The sequence below is a fragment of the Chiroxiphia lanceolata genome, chromosome 16 (assembly GCF_009829145.1).
Source record: "Chiroxiphia lanceolata isolate bChiLan1 chromosome 16, bChiLan1.pri, whole genome shotgun sequence".
Lineage (NCBI taxonomy): Eukaryota > Metazoa > Chordata > Aves > Passeriformes > Pipridae > Chiroxiphia > Chiroxiphia lanceolata.
In genome coordinates, this window is record NC_045652.1 from 11,566,623 (window position 1) to 11,588,540 (window position 21,918).

At 48.7% G+C, this 21,918-nt stretch overlaps 1 protein-coding gene across 4 annotated transcripts in view; it reads left to right on the forward strand.

The window, feature by feature from the left end:
* ELFN1 (extracellular leucine rich repeat and fibronectin type III domain containing 1) overlaps positions 1 to 21,918 on the forward strand; it is a 105,388-nt gene that overhangs the window by 13,702 nt on the left and 69,768 nt on the right. For all 4 annotated transcript variants that reach the window (XM_032704388.1, XM_032704391.1, XM_032704387.1 and 1 more), the window contains exon 2: positions 8,778 to 8,890. The gene's annotated coding sequence lies outside the window, so the exon portion shown is untranslated. The remainder of the gene's footprint in view (positions 1 to 8,777; positions 8,891 to 21,918) is intronic.

The following is a 21,918-nucleotide window of genomic DNA, read 5'->3' on the forward strand; positions in this document are numbered from 1 at the left end:
TTGTGGAGATTCACGAGGTCACTAGTGTAACTAGGAGGAGAATTTGTCCTTCTAGCTTTAAAAATAGCTGTATTTTCTTTAATGGCATTTTCCTTGGGGCAGCCAGGAGCTCGCAGGAGTGTGCAGCCCAGCTGAGGTGCTGTTGAGCAGGAAGGGGCGCCAGGAAAACACATTTAATCCCAATTCTAAACCGCATTTATCTCTAAAAACGTACCAAACTGAGCAAGATCCTGGGTTTCTTCTTCCTCCTAAAATTTTTAATTTTACTGGCTTCTTATAGTCAGGTTGATGAGGTTTCCTCTGCAGAAAATGCTTTCTGGTGTTGCTAAATAGGATTCCATAATCTCCAGCAGCTGAAGTGTTTAGTTAGGGTCCAAGGGTGGAGTTTTTTTATCCCAATTCTGTCCATCCTTACCAAAGCCTGGGGTTTCTAGTGATGAGTGATTTGGGGCTTATCTCTGGGAAGTGCCGTGAATGCCAGGCCCGTGCTTACACAAGGAGGGAAATGCATGAATTTTTCCACATCAGTGGGAGCTGAAGATTTTGCTAAAGGTGTCTCCAGCTGCAAGGAGTGAGATACGGCTCTTCTGGAGAGCTCCAAAAAGGCAGAACTGAGTAGAAAATTTAAATGTGGATTTAATGCCTCGGAAAGCCATCTGTAAGGGAAGGTGCAGGTGCTGGCCAGCTCTTGGCCATGCAACAGGTAACTCGGGCCAGTGAATGGCGAGACGGCTGAAGCACAGTCACGGTGGCTTTAATCTGACTTGGGAGATGTTCATTAGGCAGCCCTGGGCTGGATCTGCTGGGTTGTCTCAGGGCTATGGTGCATCCCCTGGGGCTGGTGCTGTCTCTGTGAGTGCCTCTCCCTGTCCTGGTAGTTCAGGGTCCTGCTGGGTCAGCTGCTTCTGTCTCCATTTTTATATGTAAAAGCTGCATTAAAGGTTGTCAGGGCCTGGAATGGGGATGGACTTGAGACAGACTGACCTCAGCCAGGGCAGGGATGGCCGGGACACAGGACATGTCCTCTGTCACTACACGTTAAAGGAAAAGCAATAAGTAAAATCGAGCCTCTGTTTGTTGTCCTGAAGGTCTGTCAGCTAATTAGGCGGATGGCTGAACGTCTTATTAGATGATACTACCTAGTGCTTTTGTAGAGTCACAGGTAGTAACTTGGTTAAACCCTGGCTCTGTAGTGACAAGGGACTGAGAACAGCACCTCCTTCTGCCAGTGATTTGATTTTGGTGTGGAGGCTGTGCTGGGTATTCTGGTATTGAGGGCAGATCTGTGCCTTGGAGAGCTCTGCAGAGCAAACCCACACTGGGAAGGAGCATCACCCCTGCAAGCACAGGGCTGAGAACCATCTGTGCTCACCCAGCCATGGGCAATGGTCGTGGCCATGCTAAACATTTGCTGTGACCCCTCAGCACAGCAGTGCCCTGTTTCTGGGGTCCCCAGCAGCCTTCTGTGCCCCCAGCTTTGCCTGCTGCTGGGTGCTCCCTGTGAGCATCACATCAGCTCTGCCCTCGGCCTTGCCCTCTCCTCACACCCCACAAAGCTGCCATGTGGTTTTGGTGCCCTGCACGTAGCTAATGTCAATTTGTAAGACAATACTTCAGAATTACTTAGTGAAAACACAGACAGCATTGTACAGCTGGTAGCAACATTGATTGAAGTGATATTTAATCCAAGGAAAATACATGATACATAGTGTAGGATTCCTCGCTTATCCATCGTATAATGCAGTTCATGGGGATTAAATATCCCTCCTGTAAAGTTGGTTGAGATCAGTGTTGTTATTTGTTTTGCAAATGATCCTGACAGGGATGCTGAGAGCTATTGATTACCAATGGTTCTTTAAAAATTACTATTATACTGCAAATTATGAGCCTTGGGGGTATCCAGTTATATGATAATGGAAAGGCATTGGTGTGTAATGACACATGCATCATAACAAATTTGCTCTTCTTATATAATGGAGATTGAAAGGGACGTGATTTATGACCAACAGGATTAGCTGCCTGCCATGATACAACCAAGGTAACATGACTGAATTGTCTAGTTGTTCATCGTGGCAAGAAGTACTGATGATTAGGAGAACAACTTAGACAAAAAAAATAGAAGAAAAAAAAAAACCCTTGTTCTGAGCAAAATCTCCTCTATCTTCTCATTTAAAATATGTAAACTACTCTTCTAATTCATAAATAGCTAAAATCCATCCATCACTCTCCCGGGAGCATCCACAAAGCACTGCAGAGGTGAAAACCAAGGCTGCCAGTCTTAGTGGAACTCCTGGGTTTGCCTGGAAAGCCTTCAGAGCTTTCTGGCCGTGGCTGTGATGGAAGTGCAAACAAGAGCCCTGAATCTACTGGGAATTTCAATGTGTGTGTGCCCTTGAAGCCTGTGGAGGACACTTGTGTTGAGTTGTGTGCTCTCATTCCTGATGATGAATGCCTGATAACACAACTGCTTGTCTTCCAGGCTCTCCTGGTGTTTCCCAGCTCTGTAGCTGAGGACTGAATACTTGATGTGTTTGAGAGGAGCCAAAGGGTTGCTCTGGGCTACGGTGGCTTGTGCAGTGTCATAGGAGCCTTTCCCACCTTGGGGACAGAGCTGGGTGCTGCCACCTTGCCCTGCCATGCTGGGATGGCACAGAGGGCTGGTAGGAGGATTTTACACCTGGCCTGTGATGGGTAGGGCATCCAGGAAGGTGTGTGGCATGAAAGTTAACTCAGATGCTTTTTTTCTGTGGCTGTCCTATGCTCTAGGCATGCTGCTGCAAATGCCTAACGCCAGCAACCCAAACAAGCCTTTTCCTCATCGTGCTGCTGACCCACAGTGGAGCCCACAGATGAATCCTGTGCTCATTTATTTTGTGCTGCTGCAATAGGAACACTTGCATAGTAATTTCTTTAAAGACACTTAGCACTTGATAACAAGGCACTTCAGATGAGGGAAGAAGGGGGTATGTACTTGTTCAGGTATTATTCTGTGTGATAGCTAAAGATCCAGCTCCCATGAATCCCGCTAGGTCTCTTGGAAATAGGATGGAGGAAGGTTGATAGAAAAAGGGAACTCTGAGCTCGCACACACTAGCGGTCCGTGTCTGGGTGCATCCCTGAGCATGAGCAGCACTGTGCTGTTACTCACCTTATCCAAAAGGAATTATTCCCCCTGCCTGAAAGTAGTGCCCTAGGATGAGGCTGCCAGGCCTGTCTCCTTGATGGAGGCTGGGGATGTCTGAATGCCAACGAGGAGCAAGGGCTCCTTGAAACAGCACTGTGGAAGCAATTTGCAATATAAACACCAGTGCAGAGTAAAATTCTCCTCCCTGTGGAAGTGCTGCCCCTTGACTTGCAATGAAGTAATTATTTGTTGTGCTGGTTTCTCAGCCCAAATCCTCTGCAGGTCACCACGTGCTCTACCCCATCTCACGGCCTGTTCCTGCCCGTGCTGTGGTTCAGGGGTAACTGGCAGCTACAGAGATGCTGTTTGTCATCAGGGAAGGGGTGTGTGCAGAGGAGGCTTTGGTTTTTCAATAAAAATGAAATCCCAGGGTTTTGTTAATACTTCACATATGAGATTCTCTGCTTGTGGAGACAGAGAGCTTTCCCAAGGAATTGCAGTGTCAAGACTGTGAAGGAGGATGAAACACAGAAGATCACAAGGTGGGGCTCAGAGATGCTGGCACAAGGCATTTCTGGAACTCTGCAGCCCAGTTTCTCCCTTGAGGCAGGACTTTTGCCAGTGGTGAACCAGGTTGGTGTTGACTTGGTCTAGACGAGTCTTAGAATGCCTCCCAGGAGGGATGGAGATGGTGGGTTGACTGCTCAGGTCCCTGCATCCCCGGGGGAGCAGGGGGATTTGGGGGTCACAGGTTTCATCCTGTGACTGTGGACCCAGCACAAGATCCTGTGGCACTTCAGAAAGGCAGAGGAGAATCTGAGCTGGAGAAATTGCAGGGGATGTCTGGCTGTTTGTTCATTTTCTTTATCGTGCCCAGCTGAAGCTGGGTCAGTGTACAGAACTGGACAGGAGATGCCCTATCCAGAGCATGCTTGACCTCTGCAGAGATGTGCACAGATGTGAAGTGCTGGGAAACGAGGTTTCTCCCCCCATTACCTTTGTTGGTGACCTAACCTGGTCTCTGATCCAGACCCTCCCAGGTGAGAGAGCTCTCTTGCAAGAACTTTTTGAATAGCAAAAACTTCAGAGGAGGCTGGAGAGGGAGAAAAAGAGCTCTTGTTCCTCTCAGCTGCACTGGTTTGGGTGGACCTAAAAGTAGCAGGTATGAATGCTACTGGCACTGTCATTACCTTAATGCTTTGTGTCACTGCTGGAGTGGGACATTGTCATATCTATGGATTCTGGGAGGTCTTTTGATCCAGCATTGTATCACATTTTATGACAAAAATCAGTGTAAAATGGTTGTGATTGGAGCTGTGTCCTTCAGCCCAGTAGCTGGCTGTGTAAGTAAGTCACCGAGTCAGTGTGCACAGCAGCAAAGTAATGCATAATTCAGGAGGGACCTCTGAGTGACACAGGGGACAGAGGGGCCATACAGCTGTCACTGTGTTGTGTGACTCAAGTTGGCTGGGTGAAGGTGGGGTGTCCCCTCTGTCCTCTGGATGCTCTAAGCAGAACCTGACTGTCCTTAGAGGGACCAGTACCATGGGGGTTGGGTTGCATGAAGGTGCCACAGAGTGGGGCGGGATTTGCTTCTCTTTGGAAGAGTTTATCTGGAAAATGTGGATATACAAGCATTTCTAGGGTATCTCCCAGAGTACCCCATCCTGGACCATTGTCTCTCCTTGCACAAGCTCTCAAGGATGTGTCAAGCAACCCCTTCCTGCTCTGATAGCATCTCCCTTGCTGGGGCAGAGTGAGATGGGCAAAGCAGGCCTCAGAGGCAGCGGTTTAGAGAAGCTTGGAAGAGGTTTGATCCCGCCTTAGGAAAACTTCCTCCCTCTCCTGTGTGCTAGCGTTGATTTTAAGTTTATTTCTCTGCTGTTGTAATGAAAGTCCCAGTGCTACACAACTGCCGAGATCCTGACATCGGAAAGCAGCAGCCAGCATGAGCTGTTTCTCTGGAAAAAAGGATCCATCCAAACGGTTCCTTTATGTCATGCTCTAATTTTGCTGCTGCTGGTTTATTTTTGTTTTTGGCTTCTTTTATTCACGGTATTCTTAAAACTTCCCTTTCAGGGCTTAACAGCTTAACCATTTCCAAATCATGCCAAGCGGAAATGTAGCATACGATTTTCTCACTAAACATTGTGCTGATCGCTCAAATGTATTCTGGATTTGTAGAAAAGCTGCAAGAAAATGGGATGAAAAAGGGTGAGAATTAGCACTTAGATGAAGAGCCAGGTCTTTGCATGCTCGGGAAAGATCTGTGGAAGCAAACAGTGTCCCTTGTCACCTTCTTGCTCTGCAGCATCCCGTATTGGCATGGCTTACAGCAGGATTGGTGGGCAGGCGGGTGGTGAAGCACAGATTTCAGTCCTGAGGCTGGTACAGTCTTTAGACATGAATCTTGGCCCTGGTTGCTGGTCCCTGATACCTGTATTATGCTCCAGGCTCTGCTGCCAGATTCCTCTGTGGGTTTCAGCAGCTCCATCAGTCTCTTGAGCCTCCCTCTTTCCCATAGGAAAGGGATTATAGTACCAAAAATAGCCTATTTTCCAAGGTGGGCCTCTTTGTGACTCTCCTCTGTGAAATACCTCTTTCTCCCCGTTCCTCCAAGTGAAATACAAAGGAAATGTGATTCACCACCAGTGCTGATGTGCCGAGCCAGAGGGAAAGCTGCTGGTGTGCGAGGGACGCTTTGTGCCTGCACATGTGCCCTTCTGACACGTGAGTCTCTGCTGGAGCCAGTGGCTCCCCACTCTGCTTGTTCTGCTGAAGAGCTGGAGGATTCAGGGCAGAAACAGCCCTGCTCCTGGTGCTGATGGAGCACCTGTGATGGGAGCAGATGCTGCTTCTGGGAGGCGAGCTGAGTGTTACCTGATCACATGGACAGTCCTGTCCCATGAGGACTCATTTGGGATGGGCCCATTGTGACTTTTGTTCAGCTCATGCTCCTGTGAGACTGTAAGGAGCTGCGTTTTCCAAAGGAGGAAGAGAGCAAGGAACAGATTTGGAAATGCGGACTTTCTCTTGGAGTCAAATGGGTTATCACCATCTCATGACTGCTGCAACACAGGTCGCTGTGCAAACCTGCTCTTGCTGTGATGATAGGGGTGCAGACTGGAACAAGAGAAGACAGCTCTCAGTGTTGCAGAGCTGGGAGGTTGGTGAGAGTCCTTATTTTCAAAGACAAGGGTGACAGAGAGTTCTTTTTCTGCCATTTCTGGCTTTTTGTGGTTGATCACATTAGAAGACCTTTGAGGTTCCTCACTACTTGCAGAAAATGCCCGTGGGTCCTGAGCTGCAGAGCTGGGCTGTGGATTGCAGCAGCCTCGTTTAAGGATGCTCTGAGCTGGAATTTGCTCTTTTGTTACAGCTCTCAGGCTTTCAGGGTGAAGTGAGGGACAGCTGACAATTATTAGTAGCTTTAAAATTAATAATGCTCTTTAGAGCATTTAATCTTTCATTAATAATAAATACAATACATGCTGGGTTGTACCTAGATCAAGGAACATTCAGGTTCCCGCAGCACTATGGCTTGGGTGGTTGGGAACTATGTGTGGATGTGAGCAAGGGATTCCCCATATTGGGCCATTCAGGAGAGGATGTGGGGAAGGGCTTGGTTTGATTTCTGTAAGTCTCACCTGTGTAAATCTTGGACAGGGGTCAGGCAGGATCCTGTGTCCTGCCAGTGCCATGTGCCTTTGAAGCAGCTCCACATCCCTGCTTGCATCACAGACCAAGGGCTGAACATGGCCCTTGGTTTATTTGTAATAATCCTGGGGGAAGGTGGAACACATGGAGGTCTTTGGGCTTCAGGAAGAGGTGAAGAGCTTGGCATAGGTAGAAACCACAGAGTGATGGTGCAGATTGTGGCCATGCAGTGAGAAGGTTGAGTGAGCGCACTCGCTGTTGAAAAACCTTGGGATGCAGGAGAAGGGAGTAGAGGGGCTCCTCAATTTGCCTCCTCATCACTCCCAAGTAAATCCTTTCTGGCTGATGTGGTTGGCATATACAGAGCATCTTGGCTCGATGCTTCAGCGGATGGTCTCCAGTTGGTGTGACTGTTAGCTCAGAGCTGGGACGTGAGGAGGATTAGGGAAGCTGGGGGCAAAATGTCATGATCTTCAAGGAACAGCAATGTATTTTTTTGATGTTGTGTTCATATGATAGGAAATTTTGCTCCCCCCCCCCCCCTTTTTCAATTAACCATTGGGGGAGGAGACTTTCCTAGCTTGTAGGGGAACAAATCTGAAGAAATCAGTAACAGTCACGTTGTTGGAGAATGTCTGGCTCCACTTGAGTTGTTTTTCCACTGTTTGGATAAATAAGACAATAAGAAGAGCTGCTGAGATAGTTGGCAGAGAAATTAATCCCCTGGGAGATCAGGACAGCGTTGTTTATTGGTGGGACCTGCCTGTGCATGAGGGGTCAGTCCTGCAGTTCTGTAGAGAGAAGGGAAACAAACAGTCTCTGTTTTAGCACCGGATTCATTGCAAGGAGATATGCCAGGGAGCATTAGTGCCACAGCCACCATGATCTTTTGCTCAGATTAGTTTTGTTTTTTTAAGGCAAAAAAAAAAATAATGGCTGGTTCCTGCTAGATCAGATATGGACAAAATAATAGTGGTATCACAAAGATTGAGGTCTGTAAGATTAAAATGTGAAAGGGAAGAGAAATGATAGCTTTGGCCCTGCTTGCTGTTACAGCAGTCGTGTGGATAAATGACTCTATGCAGATAAGCAGGGCAAAAATAAAAGGGATGCTCAGGACGAGATGGCAAAAAAATGGGAACTAATCAGCAGATTCAACCACTGTAATAATGAAGTAAACATGGAAAATTACGTTATATTAGCTCCTCTGCTTCCCACTGTATATATTAGCCACAAAGTCATCGATAGGCGATTTGCTGTGAAGATGCAGCTCTGCAGATATCAGAGCTCCCCCCTCCTGGGGGAAGGTATTAATGATGCTAAAGGGGAAAGTTGACTTTCGAACTGCGTAAGGAAGAAGTGGCTCGAATTGAGCTGCAGAAAAGCTCTCAGGTCACCAAGTTAAAAATCTGCTCTCAGGAAAAGGACAACCGGTCTGTTTGTCCCCAGTGCTCAGGCAGCAGTAGGGCTCGTGCTGAGCCACAGCTTAATTGCAGTCCTGGGATGTTCCCCTGGTGCAGGAGAAATTGGTCTGCTGCAGATACTTTTTATATATTTTTTTTTATATATATATATATATATATATATATATATATTTATATATAATTTAACTAGTGATCTGATTTCCATTTTGTTCGATTTCTCACAAAGAATGACAAATAGTTGCTGCAGCCCTTTCCCTGAGTTCACATAAAACCAGCATGTAACATTATTTGCAAATTAGCTTCATCCCTCTGGCTCCCGGTTAAAGTAGGAACTGCTTGGTCCAGCGTTGCTCCCAAAATATCCATTTAAACCATGTAATGATTCTGACTCTCTCATGCATAGTAGATGAAAGACGCTCCGCGATTTATTTTTAAAGCTTTGAACCCCAAACATGGTCAATCATAGAAAAAAAGATTAAAAAAGGAGGAAGTCATAATAATGCAAAGCTGGGAGAAAAGCAGTCCTACACTTCACAGTAAAATCCGTTTTCTTTGCACTTTTTTATTAACAGCTCCAACTATGATCAGTGCATAAATCTACCTGCAACACAGGATGTTGGAAAATTACCAAGAGAGAGCAACGTCCTCCCTGCTGCGTGGTGAGAAAAGAAGGATGCACCTTCAGGTATGGGCTGGAATATTGTTTTATCCTCTGTTCCCTGTTTGTGTTGCACTAAACCTGCTTGTTGCATTGATTAGAGGGGGAAATAAGGTGTTTGCAACAGGGAAACTTTGGAAGGGGTTCTCTAAACTTGTCTCAAGACACGGATGAGTCTCTGTGCCCAAGCAGCACAGGGCTCTGGAGGCTTTGTTGGCTCCGCCTGACCGGGCAGAGGTGGTTAATGGTGGTGTTCTGTCCTGTGTTTGCTGTTGGTCTCACCCTGCCCCTGTGGAAGTTAATTATGCCCCTCTCGAGGAGAACAGCGCAGGACTGGGTGCTCCCGCAGCCTCCCGGGAGGAGCAGCATTGGGAAGCAGAGCACATGCTCTGCATTCCCCGCTCCCCGGGTCACGTTGAACCGCGCATACGAAATCGCCGCTTCCCCGGCGCCGTGGCGGCTTCGTGGGGATCACAGGAAGGGCTGAGCAGGATGAAGCTCCTTTGGCTGCTGCTGCCGAACAGCCTTTTTAGTGCAGGAGCAGAGCTAGGCACTCCTCCTGGGCTTTCTTAATCCAGCCTCAATCCGTGCACTTCAAGCAGGAGCCTTGTTTTAGGGCTGTGCTGAGCACTCGAGTCTCCCAGCAAGCTGCTCTCGCGCCTTTAAGAGCCAGACACAAGCCAAAAAGCCGGTTTTACTCTCCTTTGAAGAGGATGGAAATTGCTCCCTCTGAGCAGGGGAGAGTGGAGGGGAGCTGTGGTTTCCAGGATAGGAAAAGGGAGGGTTGGTGACTTTCTGAATGTGGATTTTTCTGACGTTTGTTTGACACTTTGGGCTCAACACAGACAAGATGCTGCCCCTGAAATCCAGCATGGCAACTGGATTATAGCCATCACATCTATCTCTCCAGGGAGAAAAAAAGGGATTTCCAGCCACAGAGACCAGTTTAAAACATGCCAGCCTTCTCCAGCACATTTCCCTCAATATGTGTTCTGGAGCAAACAAGGACCTGAGGACTACTTAATTCTTGGCAACTGTTCAGCGTTGCCGTGTTGGAGGTTGGGGGTTCTCACTTACCTGACTGGGTTGGTTGTGTGTTTTGCCACCTGTGCAAGTGGTTTGAGGAAATAATGGGAATTAGCTTGCCTGTCATCTTGGTGTTTGTAGATGCTTCTCCAGTGGGAGTCACTGATTCCAGTCAAGCCCTTTCTTTTCATGGTGTCTGTCACTCCCATTTACATTTTCCTATCGCCACACTTGCTGCCTGTAGTGACCACTGAGGACTTGCAGTGGACAGATTGCTGTTGTTGGCTTTCACCTGGGGCCTCTTAGGACGTAGCAGTGTGTGTGAACATTGAGGTTCCCAGCTTGTAACGTGGGCTTCAGAGGAAGGTTCAGAGGAACCTGATGTCCTGACATTTCTATTGGAGTGTGACTGTGCTGGTGGGTAAATGGGGTGGAGTGAGATGTGCTGGGGTCAGAGCTGCAGATTTTGTGACTTGAATGGGTCTTTGTTTCATTGATGTGTGTGTTTCAAGGATGTGTTGGGCAGCACCAAGGTTTCCTCATCCGTGGGAAATACCGGCTATCTCAGGGAGGCAGCTTAGATTGCATTGTGGCTGCTGAGGGCTCTTGGTGTTGAGTCCTATCTGGGTTAGTTATACAGGTACTTTTATATGTACCAAAGGTGAGGAAGCAAAATGGGGGATAAGTGTTAGAAGGGGGGTGGGTGACAGAGCTGCCCTCCTGTCACAGGGAGACCATTGTGCTGAGCTTTCAGCTGGTTTTCCAGCTTTCTGCCGCTTCTGCCTTGGCTATGGTGCTCCATCAGCCCATGTTTCACCACAGTGAGCTCTCCCCAGAGATAGTTTTTTCCTTTAGGCTCCCCTACATGACACACACAATGCATAAGTGCCAAAGCCTGACACCACATGCCAAGAGATGCTGCAAAGGTGGGGTTTGCTCCCTGCAACCTACTGTTCCCACCCTGCATTTCTTGGGAGAGCTCTGGCATCCTGCCAGGCCACAGAGGAGATGTTTTTCACCCCTTCCCACATCCATGCATGCCTCCCTCACCCCAGGGAACCCCCTGTTGGCACAGGACAACACTGGATGATGCTGCACATTCAGTATGAGGATGCTCCTCTACAGCAGGATGAGGGCTGAGCGTAACGCCTTTTAATGTTCCTCCTCCTAATTATCCTCTTAATTACTCAGTGAAATGCCCAATAAAACAAATCACTATAATTTCTATTTTATTCTCTGCCTTTTGCGGGTTATTTAAGAGCGCAGGATACATTAAGGAGGCACTTTCTCATGAGGGAATGCCTTCCAATAGATCATACTTGCAAAATGGTTTTATGCGCCTATCCTGTGCATTTCATCCTCATTTTCCGTGCCAGTTTGCTAATTACCAGAGACACTGGTGGCTGGGAAGCAGGGCCTCCCTTGCTGCCCATCCCTGCCGTGGTGAAGTCACAGCTCTGAGTTTGTGACATCCCCATGGCAACGGCCTGTGATGTCACTAGCAGGGATTACAACTTTTCGAAGCATCCAGGCACAGGCAGCCAAGCTGAAACTCTTGGGCTTTCACATGTCTTTAAATAGCAAGGAACTGAAATGCAGGGAAGTCTACAAGAAGGCTTTAGATTTCCCTTTATTGTACCCTGAGGGAGGGGAGGCTGTTGACTGCGAGGCTGCCACCAGCAGTCCCGTCCTCTGGCCCGCAGCAAGCCCAGCTCCCTTGTGCAAACTTGAGGTTTACTTGGGGAGCTGAGCCCTGCAGTGACCCTCGTGTGTGATCCTGTGGCCAAGGTCTGGTGTGTTGGGCATCTCCCCAATGTCCCTGGGGGCTGCAGGTGTCCCCAACTCTATGCAACTCCCTGTGGCTCTGTATTTCTTGGGAATAGAGTGGAACTAAAGCAAACCTGAGGACCATAGGTCCCTATAGCCCGCCCTGCCCACGCTTCTCCCCCAGTCTAAGCTGCTCTCTCCACTTGCTTTCTTCAGTGCTTTTTGTCTAATACTCATAGTATTTGCATAATAAGATGCTGTTCATGCACAGCCAGCGAGGGAGGAAGATTCATGTGCCTACCTCTCTAGCAACAGGAAAATCATGTAATAACAGCACTTTATTTTGCACCTGGGGAGGAAATTCAGCTCCCACCGCCGGTACCACAAACTGTGCAGGGCGTTTAAACACACAGCCCCAAAACTTACACAGGGCGGCCATCTGACTGATATTTATGTGCCTTATTTAACCAGCAGAAGCAAATCAAGCAGGCGGAAGAGTCAATCTCTTTATTTTAGTTTTTCTAAAGTAGGAATAAAAATGATATTTCAAAGGCCAACGTGTCTCAGCCGAGCGGTGATGGGGAAAAGCCGGTGCCGCAGAACATACTGTCCTGTCTCCAGGTTTCTCAGATCATAACTTCTAAGCTGGATTCAATAGAAATAAATGTTCAGTAGTTCCAGTGGTGGCCTTTGGAAATGGAGCTAATGGAACAAGACAAAAAAATCGTTACAACATTTTGACAAGCGCTTAAATATTTAATGCTATGCACGGCACAGCCCAGTTGCAGGGACATGGTGGTGGTTATGCACCTGTAGGGGGCCGTGCCCTTCCTTAGCACGGGACTGAGCCCTCCCGGGGACAGGGGAAATTAGGCAAATGCTGTTTGAGCTGTGTGCTGGTAAACAGGCACACAAGGGCAGCTGCAGCTCTGGCAGCCCCGTGCTGTGCAGTGGGCGAAGGGCTTGGTGGCACATCCTGCACCAGGGACCCCTGGAGGAGGAGGAGAAGGAGGAGGAGTGTGGCCAGTTCTTGGAGGAAGCCGTTGGAGGAGAATGCGTAATATCACCCTGAGCTGAGACAAGGGAGATGAAGAGGCTGCAGTGATTAAATAGGATCTACTGAAATCCTTCCAAAGCAGGCTTAGGAATTAAGTACCATCAATGTCACATTGAGGGTCACTCGCTGCAGGACACCTCCGGCTGGTGCCCGGCCTCCCCCCGTGCCTCTGTTTAGCCCCATCCGAGCCTCAGGAAACTCATCCTTCCTTTCAGAGCCCACCTGGCCATTCCCGTCTGCCACAGAACAGTGAATCTCAGCTAGGAAGGCCTCTAAGAAGCACATTGGTCCAGAGAGGAAGGATTGGACTGTGTATGGCGAGATTTGCTTTGAATTCAGGTGTCATTAGGGAGCTAACAGCGGAGGAAGGTGGTGGGGAAAGAAGGCAGTGAACTGGCTGGGTTGACGTTACCTTCATGCAGGGATCTGACTGTGGGTCCCCTGGAAGCAGCAGTGATGGAGACTAACCTGAGGAGATGTCAGCTGGTGGCTCCTGTGTGTCAGGGACCGTGTGCTTTGCTTGCTCAGTCCCTCCTTAACAGGCTCGCAGGACTCGACTGAAGCAGTGCTCCAGCAGCAGCACGGCTGTGCCCTGGCAGCCTGTGCACACCGGGAACATCCCAGTCTCAGATAATATCCCCCCAACACCACCATGAGAATATTGGTGGGACCAGCCAGAGCCAGGACACCATGAAACTGGCAGGCATTCCTTTTCTGGGATTGAGCTTCCAACATGGCTCAGATGTTTTGGTCGTGGTGACCTGCCCTGGAGTGAGACCCTGCTTCATCTGCTGCCACTGGTGCCACATTCACACACATCCTCAGCAGTTCCACGAAGAAGGGCCACCTCTCCCAGCCACGTGCAGGCATTGAGCAGAGCCCCAGAGGGACCGTGAAGGGATTTTTTTTTACCCCCCTCCTCCGCCTTTCTCCTTATTTTCCACAGCTGGAACGATGGGTCACAGCAGGGAGATTTTCACACATCATTAGAGCCAAGTGTCCAACTCCACACAGCCGTCAACCCCAATCAGAGCGATTGAAAAGGCAGCACTTCCTTTAATCATCTGGGAATGCTCAGATCTGTTAGCATGAACTGAGTGCTCCCACACAAATGGGAGAAGCAGGGGGATGGAGCAGAGGGAAATGATGCTGAGATGAGACCCAGGGTATTAAAAAGCAGTGGTTCCTCACACGTACATCAGCCCCGGGGCAGACCTGGAGGATGAGGTCCTTCCTCCCTATCTGTCTCTTCTTGTTTTCCTCTGTGGATGACTGGAGGTGGCCATGGGTCTGTATCTGCCTGAGCAGGGCCTGTGGAAGGGCTGCTGTCTGCAGCTGAGACCTGAGCCAGGGGTGATGGATAAAAATGCTCATAGAGAGGAGAAAGCCTGGGCACCAGCATTTCTGACTCATGAGGTGGAAGCATCCTACTGCACAAGGTCCTGAGCATTGGAGATGTCCTGGAGAATTACGGGCACCGTGTCAAGCTGCAGCTTTACAAATTCCCACAGAACAAATGAGTAACCTGAAATCTTGGAGCCGTGCTTCACCCTTTGCTGTCTCAACCAGCAATCCTGATCCTGGACTGCTGTAAAAATGTCCCAGGCTTGGTGAAGTGATGCAGCTCCATGCCTGTGCAAACAGCAGGAGACACACAGGCACGAAGTCCTTCCTTTCCAAGCAGCACCCACAGCCCTGCCTGCCTGCACAGCCGTGTGTGCGCAGCCCTGCCGTGGGCACTCTGTGTTTTTCCCTCTGTGCAACCACACGACCTTCTCTTGGCCTTCTCACAGTCCTGCCACAGCTCCCGTGCGGCGTAGATTGCACGTGGATACGGGAAGGGCAAACACATGAGGAACAACTCGGAATTACCAACACACCTGACTGCAGGAAGATGAATGTCCTTCCCAAACGCTCTGGCGTGTGCACAGGCGCTTCCACGGTGTCCCTGTCTCAGAGCTTTCAGTGCTCATGATTTGTCCAAGGGCAACTTTGCAAAATGTCAGTGTTTTTATCAAAATTCCCTGTGACAGCCTTCAAGTTTTAATTAAAGGAACTGCGGGGGTCTGTTTGTTTGTTTGTTTCCATTTTTCTTGTAAGAAAGCAAATGTTTTTTTCAAGGAAGAAAAATGCCTGTCCCTGTTTTTTTGCTGCTCTGCCATGTCTTTCTGGCTAACTTGCTTTCTAAACCAACCTTGAAGCCTCTCCACGAGGAAGCTCAGCAGCCTGGTGGTCCTGTCTCACAGGTTCCTTTGAGAGAGTGACACTGCCACAACAGCCAGAGGCAGCCTGCACACTCCACAGGGCCAGGATCCACACGTGGCAATACTCATACAGCCCTGAACAGACAACCAACTGGTGCTATAGATAAAGTCAGTGACTTGCAGACATGGTTCTGCCTTAAAATCTCCGAGACCAGCAGCAGTGTAGGCAAAGGCTGTGAGAAATTTTACCATTAACCTCTGAAAACCAGAAAATTTGTGCTTGAGAAGCAATCAGGTTGGTGTTCGTTCTGCCCTTGCTGCTGCAAATTGAGGATTGATAGGACTGAAGGCAGTGGTGTGAGAGTCATGGCATCCTTCTGGACTTTGATTTGATCTCTGCCTTTCACGGTCTTCCCTTTTGTGCTTGCTCATTGCTTTTAAAAGCGACTCTTTGATGGGAGGTGGCAAAATCTCACTTAAGCAGAGCTTTTTTGGCAACAAACACTTGACTTTTGGAGCTGCCCTCATCTGTTGGGTAAACATGAAATTATTGTCTTTGACTGGAACTGATCCTCTGGAGCCATGTTATTCCACCAGGGAGAGGTATTTTCACCGATTTTCAATGTGGATTATTTTTGTAAGTGACTGTAATAGTTTCTTTGGTGGTATTAGGGCTTATTATGTCAGGATTTATTTCAGCATGAAGGGATTCGACATGCTCTAGTCCTGCAACTTTCCTTTGCGTGCTGAAATCCAAGAGGCCATCTCCTGCTTCCTCCACAGACACAATGGGAACAACCTCTTTGCAGCTGGACCTGTCTGCCAATGTCAGCTTCCCCCCACTTGCTTCATAAATGCTAAAGGAGCAAATTTAAGAGAACAAATTTCCCTCAAAAGACAGGTAAAAACTCATCTAGGTGAAAAATCTGTGTGGAAGAGACTCCTAGAAAGAGAAGAGGAGGGCCACAGAGAACAGATTGCAGCTTCACAGAAGCAGTGCAAGCATTTGGAGCTCCCTGGCATTAGCAGAGGGGTTAGCAGCAGAAAACACAATTGAGGATTAAATGTGGATTATACTGCAGTGATCCTGAAACATCGTCAGTGCTGAGGCAACTAACAAAGGGCTTTATTTCCCTAGGAGAAGAGCTGCTGGACCCAAAGTAGTCCTAGACATCACTCTTCAAGTGTTACTTGTACGCAGTGGCGACACAATGAGCTAAGGCAGCGTGTTGTGGTATCTGGTACCTCCGGGAGACTTTGGCAATACAAACTGGGCTCCTCAAAGCCCCATGTAATATGGGATTTTGGCAATCACTTCCCCATTAAACACTGCCCGTGCTCTGCCAGATATCAGAAGAAAAGGTTCACTTAAACCCCTTCAGTGCTGTTCAGTGCCAAGGAGAAATGAATTGGTAACACTGGCTGCTGTCCTCTCTCTGTCAGCATCATTTAAGATCACCCAGCACTGTTGGTTTATGGTGTGCCTGTCTTACTGGGATTGAGAAAGGATTGGGCTCATGATTTCTGGTCTGTTCTCAGCCAAAAAAAGGGCTTATGTGTAGGAGCTCCTCTGGGCTGTGCAGTCAGCTAGGCTCGAGGCCTTCTTGGTTTTGCAGTCTCAGATGAACATCTCCACAGGGCAAACATCAGCTCAGGTAAAACTTTGACATGTAGAGATGGATGATAGGGATGGATTGACTCATTCACATTGATTAAGGTGGCAGAAGCATGGAAATTGGGACTTCACGTGCCCACAAATCCTGCCATGCTCAACATATGGCATTGGGCAACACTGACCTCCTCCAGCTGGCGTCTGGATCACTCTCTGCTTAGGCAAAAAGAGGCATTTTCATCCTGCTGACCAGACTCATCCAGTTCCCTTCACGAGCTGAGACTCAGCAGGGGTGTGTGCAGGAAGGGCACGAGCCCTCTGCTCCACAGCACAGTGAGCAGGGCAGCCCTCGCGCCTCGTCTGCGGCAGCAGCACAGCCAGAGGTCCCCTGGCAAGAACCCGGGGCTGGGAGGAGCAGGAGGCCGTCTGTCCATCTGTCCATCCTCTCCTACCACACGAGCCCGGGTTAGCTGCAGCTACTTTTGGCAGCCTGATTCCCTGCTCCAGCAAGCGCTGGGCTGATGGGGAGGCGGCCACGAGAGGAACACTCTGTTCGGCAGCTGCACATTCCATTAATTTAATGAGGATTTTTTTTTTTTTTTACAAGGCAGATGGTAAAATAGCTGTTTTCTGTTGTCTAATAAATACCATCAGCAAGGCAGAAAATGCGCAATCTCGCCAAGTCCTTTCTGATTCCTTGCCCTCCTGTACTGATGCGTTTCCCCGTTCTCTGCTGGCAGCTGGCAGAGCTGGGAGGTGGGATGGAAGGGAGAGATGGGACACCAAAGGCAGGTCTGAAATTGCTGGCGGGACCTGCAGGTTGAAGCAGCAGCTTCCCCTGATTGGGCAGAGCCTCAGTGTCCTGCTGGGACAACTGTGCTCTGGCAGCCTCCACTGATCCAATTCTCACTTCATCTGATTGCAGTAATAACAACTCGCACAAATTTCCTGCCTCAACCTGAAATCTTCCAGCTCTGCAATGCAAATAATATAATGTGTGATGAGGAGCCCGATGACGAGGATAATAATAATAATAGTGATGATGCCTTTATTCAATGAATGAGTGAATCAAGCAAGCAAAAATAAATGGTATTCAGAGCCTGAAAATCAATAGGAAGGGAAATCAGGAGGAAATGCAGGGGGACTTGCATCTCTGGGGGAACGCTGTCCTTAGGAATGGCGTGAAGGAGAGATGAGCAAAGCCCTTGTGGGCTGGGCATTCCTCATCTGCCCATGTCACTCCTGGGCTCGCTCCTCTCCTGTGATTATATTGCCTCTGCTGAGCTCACTGCTGCTCTGTGCCTGGTCCCAGCCTTCCTGTGATCTCTTTGGCCCCCTTGATTTACAGCTCCCCTGGGCTCTCTGAATGTGTCTGGGCAGCTGGCAGGCTACAGACCTGACCTGGGGTTGGGTAATAACTTGTCTTTTGTCCCATGCCCAGGAGGTTGGACATAAAAAAAGCTCCAGACATCAATTTTCCTCTCCACCGGGGTGGAATTGCAAAATGATGAGTCGGTCTTTGCCCTCATTTATCTCTTTTTTCCTTTCTCCTCCTCTTTTTATCTTTCTCTGTTCTCCCAACACTACTGCTCATTGCTCTCTTCTTCACCCCCTTTCCACTATCTCTTCCATCATTTACCAGCCTCCCTCCCCTCCACACATCACTGCTCCCCCTCTTACCTTCTTGTCTCATTTTTTCATGTGTTTCTTTCCCATCTCAAAACTTCCATGATTTTTCTTGCTGTGCATAGCAGTTTAATATCTATACCCATAGTAGCCTGCTAATACAGTAATTCTACAAGAAACCTAAGGCCTTGGCAGGTAGCAAAACTCGCTTTTTAACTTGGCTTCCTCTTTATCAGGGATTCATTTCAGACAGGATTTCCATGGGCACAGCTCTGCCACTTGCTGTTAGGGAAAAAAAAAAGGATTAATTCCTGCAACAGGTGAATATGTTTCACAGCTCTGGTGAGCAGGGTTTATTCTTCATTTCCCCCAGGTACATGGGGGGTTTAATCATCTAATGTGGTGCTTTTCTTTGTCAAGTATGTGTTTAAAGGTTTGTGTTACATACCTGTAGCTGTGCAGAGACCTCCTGGGGAATGCCCTCTTTCACCAGTGGGGCATTCCCATGAAACTTTTGCATTATCCAAGGTATTTTTCCACTTTCTGGAGAGATGCCATGTAGCAAGTTCTGAGCTGACATCCTGCTCTCTTAGGAGATACAGGCATGGGTTGGATTGGCAACAGTGCCAATCCATGCCCTGGACCTACCTGTTGAAGTCTCCCATGGCTCGTGCCTGTTCTTCCAATCAGTGCTTGTTCAGGTGAGGGTCTCACAGCTCCCACCTTGCAATGCCCCTTCTCTGACCTCTCAGAATGGAATCTTCTGTAAGCCTAAGGGAAAAGGACAAGCTTCTCCTGCCCTTTCCTCTCTAGCCTCTTTTCACGGTGTCTGTAGCTTTGTATTGTATTTAAATCTATGCAAATATGTTAGTGGATAAAATATGCAGAATGCAACCCTGAGAAATTGAATTTGACTTGCAAATGTGCTGGGAAGAGGCACTTGGTAAATTGAAATCAGACTTTTCCTCCTTTTGTCCCAACACCTCCATCAGGACCTGCCCTAGGGCAGTAGGGAAATAGCAGTGTTCTAAAGTCCTCTCTATTTCCACTATGGGCTTGAGGGGAATGAAAAAACAGGATATTCTCCTATATTGTAAATACTGCAGCAGGACTGACCTCTCTTGGGCTCCCCATTGCCACCCAGTCTCCCTGCTGGTCCCTAAGCGTGGGTGGAATGGGCAGCATTGGATGTGGTTTCTCTGCAGTAGTGGCTGAGTTAGTGGTGTCCTAGTGGGAACATTGAGAGTGATGGGAACAGGCAGTGAGCAGTCCTCAGAGCTGGCAGCAGGCAGTGAGAACTGCCTGCCAGTTCCTGCTTTGGGGTTGCCAACCTTCTCCCGGGGTGGAGAGCCCTAATTTCATCATCTCTAGTGGGTTCCTGAGCCATGGGGCAGGAGGTGGCACTGAGCGGGGAGAAGTGACTCGCAAATCTTCTTGTCAGGCTGTTTTCTGGACAGCACAAGTCTGGAATAATTTCCCTTACCAGGCTGCCAGATTTATATACAGGAGATGAGGTAGGAGATAATACAGCAAGTCTTGTGCCAGGTACTCAAGAATTTCTAAGTACATTGCAAACAGGGCAGCGTAGCTCTTTCCATTTCACACACAGAAAGGCCCTTGAAAATGGTGACATTTCCTGCCAAATCACCCCAGGGACAATAATCTCTGGTTTATATCTACAAAACTCTGGGACAATGGCTCCCTGTGCTTTGCTGGCAAAACTGTAGAAAGTATTCATCTTTTCTAAGAGAAAAGAGCCTGATCTAACAGACATTACACTCTGGACTAGTCAAACCTCAAAACATGGCATTATTCAATAGCAGAAGCTGGCTAGCTCCGACTGAGATGGGGTCTTCAGCAAGCAAGGTGGCCAGAGTTTGGGGAGAGCATCTGCAGGTAGAAAGACAGATACCAGTGATTGTGGTGAGTTGAATTACCTTGCTCACCAGTTGTGAGGTGTCCTTCATGCACTGCTGAGTAGAGCAGTGGTTGCCATCTAGTCCACCATCATCATCTTACTGATTCTCACCCAAACAGTCGTGAGGGGTCAAGGAGCCCTGTTGGAGGGACAAGTAACTGGGTGGAAACTGCCCTGGAAAAGTCCGTGGCTTGCTTTACAGTTTGATGTGATACTGACATTCCTTTCACCAGCAGTGTCAGACCAATGTTTCAGGGCATCCAGAGACTCCACATCCTGCCAGCCAGCAGGACCCAGGTTGGAAGGGCAGCATCAAGCACCTACAGCTGCTTGGGCAGAGCTTGTAAAGATGATAGAGCCAAACTCTTCCCAATAGCAGCAGACAGCCTCACAGGGGTGCAGTGGGCACACAAGCAGCTTGGGAGGTTCAGGCTGGGCATTTGGAAGGAGATGTGCACTAAGAGTGTGGCACAACTCCAGCATATATGGCCAGAGAGGCTGTGAGATCTCCATTATTGGAGGTCTCCAGGACTCAGCCACATTGGTTGGTCCAACACTGAAGACAGACTTGGAGATAACTCAGAGGGGAGCTCCCTCCTGCATCTAAAGGACAGCGGACTGTCACCTATCCTTCTCCTCAATGACATCCCTGGAAGAGACTTGCCACCCCAAACTGTTGTGTACTTGTGTGTTGAGAGAAGAGCCAGACTTGAAATGTCACCTCATCACAGCTGATAAGTGAGATTTGTTACAGAAAAGAAGGGCTATCAGTCTTCTGGTTCCTGAGGGGACCAGCTCTTCAGCTGGAATGACTGGGGGATTGTAATGGAGTTAACTGAGATTTCCACCAGAGAGCTAAGAAGTTGGCATTTAGCTGAAGAGGAGAAAACATTTAGTTTTCCTTGGGGAGAAAATCCCTCAAAACCCAAGAAAACAGCACTTTCTCAAAGCAAAAGGAGGGAGCTCCTGCCACGTTGGATTCCTACCTGAATGGAGGCTGCGTGCCTGGGACAGTGTGGTCAGTCGAGCCTACAGCAGATGCATTAGCCCTTTCCTTTTGTGGAGAGTGATCTGGATAATTTGGGAAGGAGATATTTGTGTGCATGTGATGAAGGGGTGACTTTGTGTGTATGGGCCATGTAGCATCAGTTCCCTATTTGCAGAGAATGTATCTCAGTCTGGGGATTTTTGGGGCTGACGTGCAAAGCAGTGGTGACTGGTCTACGGGGGTGTCCCCAGAGAAAGAGCAACGGGTGCATCTCAGTAAATACATCCTGAGAGTCCCACTAACTCCTCTGTCAGAAACAACATTGCTGTTAGCTCCCCTCAGGGAGAGGGACACACATGTTTTGGTTAGTTGGCTGCATCCCATTCTGTAAGTGTGGAGACACCAGGCATCTATAGCCCAGCAAACCCCAGTTAGTTCTGGAAGCAGCACACGCAGGATTGAACTTGCTCTCCAAGGTGACAGTGGGGAAACCAGGCTTGAAAAGCATTTGTTTCCTGGGGCAGTGCAGAGTGCACAGGCCTGAGCCCAGTGCTGGTGCTCCCAGAGCCCCACAGCCTCCCTGAGAAGAGCAGAGGCTCCAGCTGGCCCCAAGAGGGTGTTCTTTGCTGTGAGCTGGTTCAAGAGACTCGAGCTGGCAGCGCTGGGGTGTGATAACTCCACCCCAGTGCTGTAGATGCCAGCAAGCTCCATCAACTAAAATCCCAACCAGGTCCCCAAACAGCTGTTAAAACCATCTCCAGCAAGCTCCATCCACCTTTAGATGCAGACCTAAAGTCCCCACTTGCATCCCCAACTTTACCAGCTTGCCCCTAGATGGGTCATTAGTAGCTTGGCTG